The sequence below is a fragment of the Euprymna scolopes genome, chromosome 45 (assembly GCF_053919585.1).
Source record: "Euprymna scolopes isolate OS-2025 chromosome 45, ASM5391958v1, whole genome shotgun sequence".
Taxonomy (NCBI): Eukaryota; Metazoa; Mollusca; class Cephalopoda; order Sepiida; family Sepiolidae; genus Euprymna; species Euprymna scolopes.
This window is the reverse complement of record NC_136526.1, coordinates 32,390,987-32,402,472: the sequence shown is the minus strand read 5'-3', so window position 1 is coordinate 32,402,472 and position 11,486 is coordinate 32,390,987. Positions and strand designations below refer to the sequence as shown.

The following is an 11,486-nucleotide window of genomic DNA, read 5'->3' as shown; positions in this document are numbered from 1 at the left end:
AATTAAATCCCGGATAGTGGCAGCTGACCTATAAAAAGGGACGAGTTTATTGAGTTTGATAAAAAACAGATATTTTTATTGTTTAAAACAATGACAGGAAATGTTAGAATAAGATGCGATGACATTCGTCTGGGCTGAGGAACCCCGGGTCAGATGTTCTAGGTTTCTGAGTAGAGAAAATTAACAGGGTTTGACCCTTTGAGATCGTGTGAAAAGGATTTCATTTTTGGTCCCAGATTTACAAACTATAGACGAATTACTGAAATGCACACACGCAAAATGTCTCTGAAGATTTCCCAGGAAGCATCTTGGACCCTGATTGGTTTATTGGATCGCCCGACCCACCCTCTCACCTTAGTATAAGAACGAGTACTTGGGTCGAAAGAGATAGATTGAAGCCAAATTTCGAGAGAAACACATGCTCCTGGAAGACCCCACACGCCCTCCATCCATCCTGACCACCATTGTGAGAATGAAGAATAAGATTTTGGGAAAATCTTGATAATTTCTGGTATAATCGAACTGAACGTTGTATATATGTAAAAACTTGAACTTTCGTGGAATTAACTTTTTTCGTAGTTAGAACCCCTGAGTCTGTCTTTCTTTTTCTGGCGTGCATGCAAAGCTATTTGCTTTTCAGCATAAATCAACACAGAGCTGAGATGCTGAGAAACCATGTGAGGCCCTTCCTGGCAGAATAGATGATCACCACCAAGCCCAGAGGCCAATTGCTGACCTGAGCAGGAGATCCTTTCACAATCTCACTAAGAATTTTATAATAGAAAAATATTTCCAGGGTCGATGACATAATATTTATAAAAACTAATGAACATTCATATTTCATTAACTAATTAAGAACCAATCCTATATTTAGTATCTTAATTGTATTAGTAGGAGCACATTCTAAAATGACAATCTAATAATCTCGAGTACGTCCCAGAATTTATTTATATTTTCATAAATTCATGAAATACAAACTATTTCTCACACAAATTAAATAAATAAAACTTAAATGCCCATTTTACACACAATATAAGTAAATATAAGTTAATTAATTTACATATTATTATACACTTTTCAGTTCATATTTTACAAATAGTAATTGTTACATAGAAATATTTTGCTACATTTTTGTAACAATAACAATGAAGGAAAGCAAAAAAATAAAATAAAATGCAGTTAAAAATACAAATACAAAAACTACATGTTTTAAAAATTCTATGAAAGATTTTTATCTTTATGGCCAGAAAATCAGAAAAATTCAAATAATTTTAGAAGTCATATTTTTCTCTCATTTAATAAAATCACTGTAGTAGTTATATGATTTACCAGGATAAAAGTTTGCTCATTTTTCTTCATTAAAATCAGTTTTTCAAGTTGGTATCAAATTAATATTATTAAATGGACAATTGGGTTTTGTATGTTAAGATAGTTTTCTATTCTGTGTTTCTAACATATAATATCTTTTTATGAATCCAAATATTAAAATATGAGAGCTCAGTTCCGATTCAAATCCATTTTTAGTACAGTTTTCACCTTTCTTGAATTAATTAACTAGATATATACGTTAGGTAATTTAATAGTTTATTTTCATCATCTAATAATAAGGTATTTCTAAAGGAGCAAAATTTTTATAGCAATAGAGAAAACTAGCTCACAATATTTTGATTTTTATCATGCATGTATTCATATGGTGTTCAATTTCAAGGTAAAATATATATTTCAATAAAATATTAGAATATTCTGAAACATATTGGATTTGAAAATAAGAAAAATCACATATTTCACAAGAATGCACGTCACTTACATATAAAAACCAGCCTAAAATTTATGGGAATATACATGTGCTTGCACATGTTGTAACATATGATGTTATATTATAAATCAAGCAAATCATTTCAAAGAATATAATTACAATATGGGTTCGATACAAAATATTTTATTTCATTGCAAAAGTATAAACAGATAAGTAAACTGTGGATTATCTTTTAACATGAGTAGTTTCCTTCTGAAAGTAGAGCCACACATTTTTTTGTTTTATTTTACTTCAGTCGAAGTTCACAGAAATCAAGGGACCCACAACCTAAAGGGCTAAAACTTGAACTGTTCCCAGAATGTGTTTGCATATGTTAAAACAAATGTAATTTGTGAAAAAGAAGAGCCACGTACTTCAGAAGAATATGGTTTTTCTCTTTTTTTTTTTAATTTGCTTCTTTTAAAGATAGTAATGCTGGGGGTGGGGCAGCCAAACCAGATGTCAACATTGCCCAGCTTTTTATTGAAACCAACCGAGAGCTCTTTTTAGTAGCCTCGCTGTTTCCTTAATTGCAATTGTCTGGATCTCTTTTGCACTTGGTTCACCAGGAATATTAGTTAGGTAGGACTTCAGGTTCTTAATAAGCTCTGTAGCACCTATAATAAGTGGTATGATTGATATCTCCTTAAGATCCAGTTTCTTTTCATATCATAATGAGACCTTGGTATTTCGGTCTTTTTCTCTCTTTCAGTTCTGTTCAGACCACTGCTTTTTCTCCAGTATGTGATTGTGTATGGCGTGACAAATGGTCTTTCCTTGAAAAAGAAGAGCCACATACTTCACAAGTATATGGTTTTTCTCCAGTATGTGTTCGTATATGCCGCAACAAATGCTGCTCTCGTGTAAAAGAAGAGCTACATACTTCACAAGAATATGGTTTCTCTCCAGTATGTGTTCGCATATGATGTAACATATTTCGTTTTATTGTAAAGGAAGAGCCACACACTTCACAAGAATATGGTTTCTCCCCAGTATGTGTTCGCATATGTCGTAACATATCAATTTTCTGTGTGAACGAATAGACACATATTTCACAAGAATATGGTTTCTCTCCAGTATGTGTTCGCATATGATGCAACATATTTTGTTTTATTGTAAAAGAAGAGCCACATACTTCACAAGAATATGGTTTCTCTCCGGTATGTGTTCGCATATGTCGTAACATATTTTGTTTTTGTGTAAAAGAAGAGCCACATACTTCACAAGAATATGGTTTCTCTCCAGTATGTGTTCGCATATGTTGCAATAAATAATGTTTCCGTGTAAAAGAAGAGCCACATATTTTACAAGAATATGGTTTCTCTCCAGTATGTGTTTGCATATGTTGCAACATACTTTGCTTTTGTGCAAGAGAAAGACCACATATTTCACAAGAATATTCTTTCACTCCAGTATGAGCCTGCATTTATCGTAATATACTTTCTTTTATTGTAAATGAAGCGCCACACACTTTACACACCTATTACTTCTTTATTCATAGTTCATTTATAAATGAAATGTATTAGGTATTTTATTACAGTTTTATTCTTTGTATTTTCTAAATATTTGGATTGTAAAAAATGGAATGACTGGTGAATGCTAGTTTTTTCAATTTTTATGAAGGAGATATTTAGTCATTGGAATAAATTTCTGAGTAAATTAATTATGTGTATAGATATGCAAATTAAACAAGTGCATTGCTGACAGGCATTTGAGGTGATATTAAACTAAATAAGACAACTAAGAGATAAAGTTGAAAAGAAAATGTTCAATATATCATGAAATCTGATTTGAGGAATTTATAATTTTCAATGATTGATTTTTCTCATGAAGAAAAAGTGTTTAAACATTAAAATATATTTTTGTAAAATATTTCCTCATTACTGATCGCTAAGAGAATGTATATCCATTGAAATCCAATGAGATTTGGTTTCTCCTTGATTTTCTGCAAAATTAAAAGCATTTCAAGATAAATTTTATTAAAAAAATATTAATTTTATACATTTATGCAAAATCGAAACAAAAATATTTTTTAATGAAACGTCATATTTCGTGCATCTAAAAACTTTAATCTATTTGATAAGTTTAAAAATATGACATAACTTTAATTTTAATTATCAAATTTTTTTATTAAAATTAATTTTGAATCAAATAAATATTCAGCAATTTAATGACCCGTTTCTTATTTAAGGTTGCAATAAGGGTAAGAAGAAAAACTTGAAAACTATAAAAGTTAAAATAAGACTTAAACGCAATTATGTGTGAAGGAGGCTTTCGGGTACAGCATGTTCTCTGTTACATAAAGCTGGAAGAATGTGTGAATGTATAGGGAAACGGTTCTAAGCTCTGATGAAGCAAAGTGTTAGACAGGGTCCTTAACAACATATCAATGGAGTTGCAACAAGTACCAAGCATAAACATCTTGATCATGGGCGATTGACTTGTGAGTGAGGGTGCTCACATGGAATGTAGCTGAAAATACTGTTGAAACCAGGCAGCCAATCTGAGATGAGTTCAAACTTTTAACCACAGCAAATCCTCAAATATGGATCATCTGTTACAGATACATTAATCAGGGCAATATGGCCAAATACTTTGCAAGGTTGCTTGATGGAACAAGTGTTCAAAGTTCACAAGATAAATTACAATGCTTCATGTACAAAAGAATAATGAATTTCATAACCAGCTACAAATTTTACACCTGGATGTTTTAATCATTCACAAAAAACTTGTAGGCTTCAAACTTTTACTGGGATTAGATACATTTAGGAATTCGGAAGTAGTGCATGAATAATGTATACACATGTGCTGTAATCAATGTTGCCATACATCAACAACATTTTCATCAGTTTACATCTTGCATCTGTAGATCGAGTGAGGAAAGGATTTGGCAAACTTTGCACTGACTTTTAAGTCTCATCAACAGCTTCAAGAAGGAGTACAAGTGCTCAGATTATGCATTCATATCAACAGACAGAGACAATGAGGATACAGGAAAAAGATGCTTTAAAATCTCCATGACATGTGGGGTGACAAAAGATCTTTTTTTAATATGTGGAAAACTGGTTGGTTCGCATGTTTCTGGATGGCTCTGAGGTGCTATAGTGTAGGTTAAAACATCACAGAAAGAAAGTTACAACTGGCTATGATGATGTAACAAATGAAGAGGTATGCTAATGAAACCTCTGAACAGGATACATAAAGAAAAGTTTGTATAAGGCAGTGGATCAGTCATCGATTGTACGAGCTTGTTGCATGCAGCAAATAAAGTGAAACATATTTACCTTGCAGAACTGAATGCAGTGTTAAAATGATTTACCATGGAACCCAAGCGAGTTTAAGGTACTACATATCAGGACAGATTAAGCCTTCATTTAACAATGAACAGCAACGGACCTGACAGTAATGTTGCAACTAACCACTAATAATTCCAGCAACATATAAAGCAAATTACACCGATCCATCACCCGAGTGAACACCTCAAAATAAAACGAAAGGAGTCAGCTAATGCACAAATGGCAGAAAGACATGTGAGGTGTGCCAGTCGATCAATCTTGCACCTGTACATTAGTGCAAAGAGAGGCTTGTTTTGTCCAGATAGAGAGAAGAACTGATATGGCAGATTACATCCAGCTTTTTGGTTGCCTAATAATTATTGAATCTTTATGTTTGGATCTTTAATAAAACAATAATAATTATTGAATCTTTATGTTTGGATCTTTAATAAAACACAAGTCCACAATCTTACTAAGCGTCTTTCTGATCAACAGTATTGATTTAGCTAAGCTTGTTCTACTGTGGATATTTTAAGTGTTATCTCTGAATGGATACAACATGCATTGGATAAGGTAGGTAGAGACGTAATCCTTGATATATTCCAGGCATTTAACAAAGTCTGGCAACTTCGGATTCTCAGGAAAATATATCCTATAGCATTCTGACTTGTTTGGGGTGAATTAAAGGATGAAACCAATTCATTGCAATTTTTATTTATTTTTTAAATTCCAATTTTTTCTAGTTTTACCTTCGTTTTATATTTAGTAAAGTTGTCCTCCTTAAATTTTTTATATCTTTTTTTGTCAAATTGAAGTTTAGTTACTCGTTTTTATAGCACCTATTTGGTACAAATTAATTCATGTACTTTCCTCGATTCATTGTAAAATTTAATTTCCCCTTATTACTTACTGTTTTATTATTAGTGAATTTTATTCTTATATTATAATTTTATATTTTAATAATTGTGTTTCTACTTTAATTGCATTCATTTTTTATCTTTGCTATTGTAATATTTACTACAGGTTTATTGTAAAAATATATAAAATATTAAAATAAAAATCAAAGGATATACTCTGTTAAATTTTATTTGGTCATTTAATATTAACTTAAATGTTGTAATCATAAAGGAAATATATTTACTACAAAATTTAAAAAGATGAAAGGCATGCTACTTGAAGTACAAATATATTGGATGTAATTTTTATATAATTCAAAAGAGAATGGTGTTTTAATATATTTTAAAACTTTCATTATTTTTGTAGGCTTAAAATAAACTCATCTTAAATCTTGATGTTGCCAAGAAGTACAGCATAAATTTCAATGGGACCAAAAGCTGAGAAAGTAACTCTCTTAGTGTATGAACAGTCGTTTGTGTTGTCAGATTGTTCTCATATTATGCTCAATAGATTCCTCGCTTCTGAGACAAAAGATCTGACCTATAGCACAGAATCATCTACCTGAATCATGCATCAACTTCAAAGAACTCAAACATGCTTCACTTACAACAATCGATGCCAACATACCCATTTCCTTAGAAACCAATGACTTGGACATTATTTGGCCACCACTGTTAATCAGTTTGCTTTTTTTTCTGATCTCTTCGCATCAGTGATCAACATTACAGTTTAAAAAGAAGAACATGCCATCATTGAATCAGTGTGTAAATGGTGGTACTATCTTATTGGTTCTGCCTTTAAGCTAATTACAACCTAATGTTCTGTAGAATTTATATATGACCTAAAAGACTCAAGCAAAATAAAGGAGAACGTAAAATGCGGGAGAACCTTCTGAGAAAGAGAATGCAGCTGCAGACACAATTTCTCAAGTTTTTTTGCTCCTCCACTAAGTCAACCAATCTATGAGACCTTGCAGTACATGTGGCTAAGTCATAATGAAACTTAACTAACAGTCATCTAAATATATAGACATACTGAAGTTACCAGGACATTGCAGAAATAGGTACTTGTGACTTCTACAGAAAATAGGTACTCGTGATTTCTAGAATTGAATATTAATAATTTTCTTACTACCTTATACATCTTATAACAATCTTTCACAAATTTCCCTTTTGCAGACAGATGGCACACTCCTGTTTGTGAAATCATAAAAATGGCACACATCTGTTTGTGAAATCATAAAAATCCAGACACATACTCATGGTGTGTACATCTGATCTTATACCTGCCATACAAATTAAGAAACACTCTTCTGACCTAAAATCTGTCCTCTCTAAATGCATCAACAAATGTCTAGTTGGGTCTAGCTTCTCTGATAGCTAAAAGAATTTTCTCTGTGCAACTAGAATTCAAGTATTTTGTACACAAAACTGACCTGCTCAATAAACATCTTATTTATGTCCTCAACCGCTTCGCTAACGTGTTTGAATCTTTTATCATTCAAGTGTTAGTGTGGTTAGAACCCCCCCCCCCAAAAAAAAAACGTACCGGGCATATCTGCATCACTCTTTAGGAAAGAAGAAGGAAAGGATTGCTAGCTCATTTATATACATGAAGGGCATCTTGGGAAGGCAGTGCATGATGGAAGAAGCTATTTTTTCCTGTTCCTTCCTTTTTTTTTCTAGGTGGGAGGAAGCTGGAGAGAATTCTTTTTTTTTTCTAGATAGGAGGATATAAAAGCTGGAGAAAATTCCCTGGCGAAAAAAGAAAAGAGTCGTGAACATCTCTTGAAAAGTATTTTGTATTGCAGACGTTAAGATTGGGCGGTGTGACATTGGTGGCGAGAGGTCAGGTGTGGTCGATTGGAAAAGAAGAGGGCAGAAACGTGCTGTTGTTGAGCAAGTGACTCATTCCTTCCCGAACCCCAGAACCAAATCCTGATTTTAACCCTAGAAGCTATTTCGGCGTGTCAATTAGGTTAACATGGCTGACTGGAGACTCTCAACTCAGTTGTTGAGACCCTTCACTGGGGACGGTGACCTAATTAAATGGCTGGAAAAATTAAAGATGGTGGCAAGGTTGCAAAAAATTGAAGATGTTGTAACTCTCCTGCCACTCTACTAAGAGGGGGAATCCCTCACTATTTACCAGCAGATGTGCGATGAAGATAAGGGAGACATTGTCTCAGTGGAGCAAAAACTAAAATTGGCTTTTACTGAGAGTCCATTTGAAGCACTCGGCAAGCTTGCAAGTTTGAGGTGGACTGGCGAGTCTGTTGATGTCTTTGCTGCGGAGATCAGGAGACTGGCAGGATTGGCTGGTTACATGAGGAGGAGCCTGAAGATGAGGGTAAAGCTATACCTAGTGAACGGCTTCCCAGAAGCAATCTCCGCAAACATGCAGAGAATCACTGAGATCAATACGATGGAAGTGGACAATCTCTTGGTCCACGCCAGAGTCCTAGTCAAGAATGTCAAGGGCCCAATCGTGTCTGCAGCTGTGAGTGGAAATAAGTGCATGAGACCCCACTTGAAGTGCTTCTGGTGCCAGGGTCCTCACCAGCTCAAGGACTGCAAAGAGCTGAGACCGGGGATCACCTGCTACCAATGTGGACGAGTAGGGCACATTAACCGCTATTGCATTGCTTCACAGGACCAGGAGAAACGAGTGAAGGGGATCCATTGCGCCAGTGGTTCCCCCTTCTATGTGGAAATGGCGCACAACAAAACGTTGCCTCAGTTACCGGTAGTAGTCAATGGGAAGAGAGCCATGGAATGGGAAGAGAACCAGAGAAATTCTATTAAAGTTTGCAAACAGCTTGTCATTCTTTTTCTTTTTTTTTTTAATAAAATTAACTTTAATTTTAAAGTTTCAATGTTTGGAAAACAGTCCATAATATCTATTTCATTATAAAAGTTCTATTTTTGTTTGATAAAAAGAATAAAACAGTTAATAAAAAAATAAAAAAAACAGTCCATTAAGTTCAAATAAATGTAACACCGCACAATCCGAACATCAGCAATACAAAATTCTTTTCAAGAGACGATGTTCACGACTTTTTCTCTCTGCTGCCCCAGGGAATTTTTCCCTGCTTTTATGTCCTTCTATCTAGAAAAAAAAAGGAAGAGACAGGAAATAAAATAATAGCTTCTCCCATCATGTTCTACCTTACCAAGATGCCCTTTGCGTGTACAAATGCGCTGGCCATCCTTTCTTTCTTCTTTCCCAAAGAGCGATGCAGATACGCCCAGTACTTTTCTTTTTTCTTTTTCTTCTTTTCTAACCATATACCCCACACATAGGTCATTCTAAGTCACCGCATATTTGAGGGTTGTAAAATATATGGGGTTTTCCCATTTCTTTATTTAAAGAAATTTTATGGACTGGCAGGCAAGTGATTTACAACTTTTAGTCGCCCCAAGAAATTTTCAATCGACTGTGGCGACTGGTCGTGTAAAGTCTCAAATATATAGGTTCATTCTATACGGTTTTGGTCATCCGTAGTTAAAAATATATCGGACGTCACTACCGCCAAATGGCTTTGTAAACAAAGGAAGGCGAATCTTCAAGATTTAAAAGTAAAAACATCACAAATGAACAAGAATAATAACCGTGGGTGAGGTGGGGATGAAGGACCCTACGTCATAACGAGGCTATCGTAAATTAGCTCAAGAAATGGGGGATTGATTTACTAGGTGTATCAGAATTTTTGTAGGAATTTTTGACACCCCTAACACGAAACTGCGAATAAAATATAAAAAACTCGTAATTTCTCGTGGGTTGTTTATTTTCTTTATGGCTTTATACTTCCAAAAAAAACTATTAAAGTTGTTTTAAAAGTAATAGAAATATTTTTTTTTATTTTTTAAAAAACAGTAATGAATTTTGCAAACTCAATATTTTTCAATTTTTAAACTTTAAAAATCTATCAAAATTTTTCTATTGATTCTATTTTTACGATATTTTCAGGGTCAATGTGAAATTTTATGCTCTTCCCAATAAACCGAATATAATATTTTAGACAAACGTTTTCTTTAAAATTAACACCCCCCCCCATTTTCAAGTGTCTATTAAAAAGTAAATAATTAATATACTCACCAAAGTGTTATATATTACAAATTGAAGAGAAAAGGTCAATAAATAATATATTAAGATTTAAAGCAAAAAAAGTAGTGTTTTTTAGAAATTTACCTCTAAAGTTCGAAGTTTAAAACCTTTTTTTTTTTGTAATGAAACCTTGGTCCTTGCTCCTTTAATTGAAAAAAAAAAAAATAAGGCTTGAATTACATTTTTCGAGTAGTTAAAAGCTTGGAAAGACAGGGGGTCGAATAATTCCCGCCTCCCATTTTGAAATGTCTATTAAAAAGTAAATAATTAAGTTACTCACCAAAGTGTTATATATCACAAATTGAAGAGAAAAGGTCAATAAATAATATATTCAAATTTAAAACAAAAAAAGTAGTGTTTTTAGAAATTTACCTGTAAAGTCCGAAGTTTAAAACCTTTTTTAAAAAAAAACACATTGTTTTTTTTTTTTTGTTTTTTTTTTTAATGAAACATTGGTCCTTGCTCCTTTAATTGAAAAAAATTAGGGGCTTGAATTACATTTTTCGAGTAGTTATAGGCTTGGAAAGATGGGGTGGAATTATTCACTATTTTTCACGAAATTTCTTACACACCTAGCGATTTACTAGAACGTTGTATATGAAATTGAAATCCTTTCAAATGGTAGCTTAGTGTCTAGGGTTGGATCAAATACAATTGTATTTGTATTTCAATTGTATTTAAATACAATTTTAATGTAATTGTATTTGTATTTTAACATCACAAGAAAAAGTAATTTGTATTTGTATTATGGCATCCAGGAAAATAGTATTTTGTATTTGTATTTATATTTGAGAGAGAGAGAGAGAGAGAGAGAGAGAGAGAGAGAGAGAGAGAGAGAGAGAGAAGGAAACTTTCAGAGCTCTAATGATAATAAAATGCAATGAGGACATGATATAGAATGTAATGTAGATGTCAAATTTGGAAGGAAATATTTCTTTTCTTTTTCTTTGCATATTTTCAGATTTCTTTATTACTTTGAAAAAAGTACTTATATTTGTTTTTGTTTAAATCAGTTATTGTATTTTTATTTGTATTTTGAGATTGAGGAATAAAAGTATTCGTATTTCTGGTAACCTAAACGAAAGTATTTGTATTTGTATTTCAATTGTTAAAAGTCCGTATTTGATCCAACCCTATTAGTGTCCAATCGATAATATTCCGCAGAAATAAGCACGAAAAAGAAAAAAAAAAAATTATAAGTAAGTGCAAAAGTTTCAGGTGCAGGTGCACAGATTTTTCTTTGTTCGGACGTGACTTTGTAGTAAAAAAGAATCAATAAAAGCAATTACATTTAAGTAAAACTTACCTTTTCTTTGGTGAATTTTTATTTCAAGACAGAAACAATTATAAGATTTGTTAATTAAAAAAAAAAAAAAAGCCGAGTTTGACGCATTGAAGTCTAAATTTAAGAT

At 32.8% G+C, this 11,486-nt stretch overlaps 1 long non-coding RNA gene across 1 annotated transcript; it reads right to left on the bottom strand.

Annotated features, from left to right (window-relative positions):
• Positions 1 to 1,919: 1,919 nt before the first annotated feature.
• LOC145269374 (uncharacterized) lies at positions 1,920 to 11,486 on the bottom strand. The gene is made up of 2 exons (XR_013865016.1): positions 11,381 to 11,486; positions 1,920 to 3,740 (listed from the first exon to the last, which is right to left on the bottom strand). It is a non-coding gene; the product is annotated as an uncharacterized LOC145269374 (long non-coding RNA).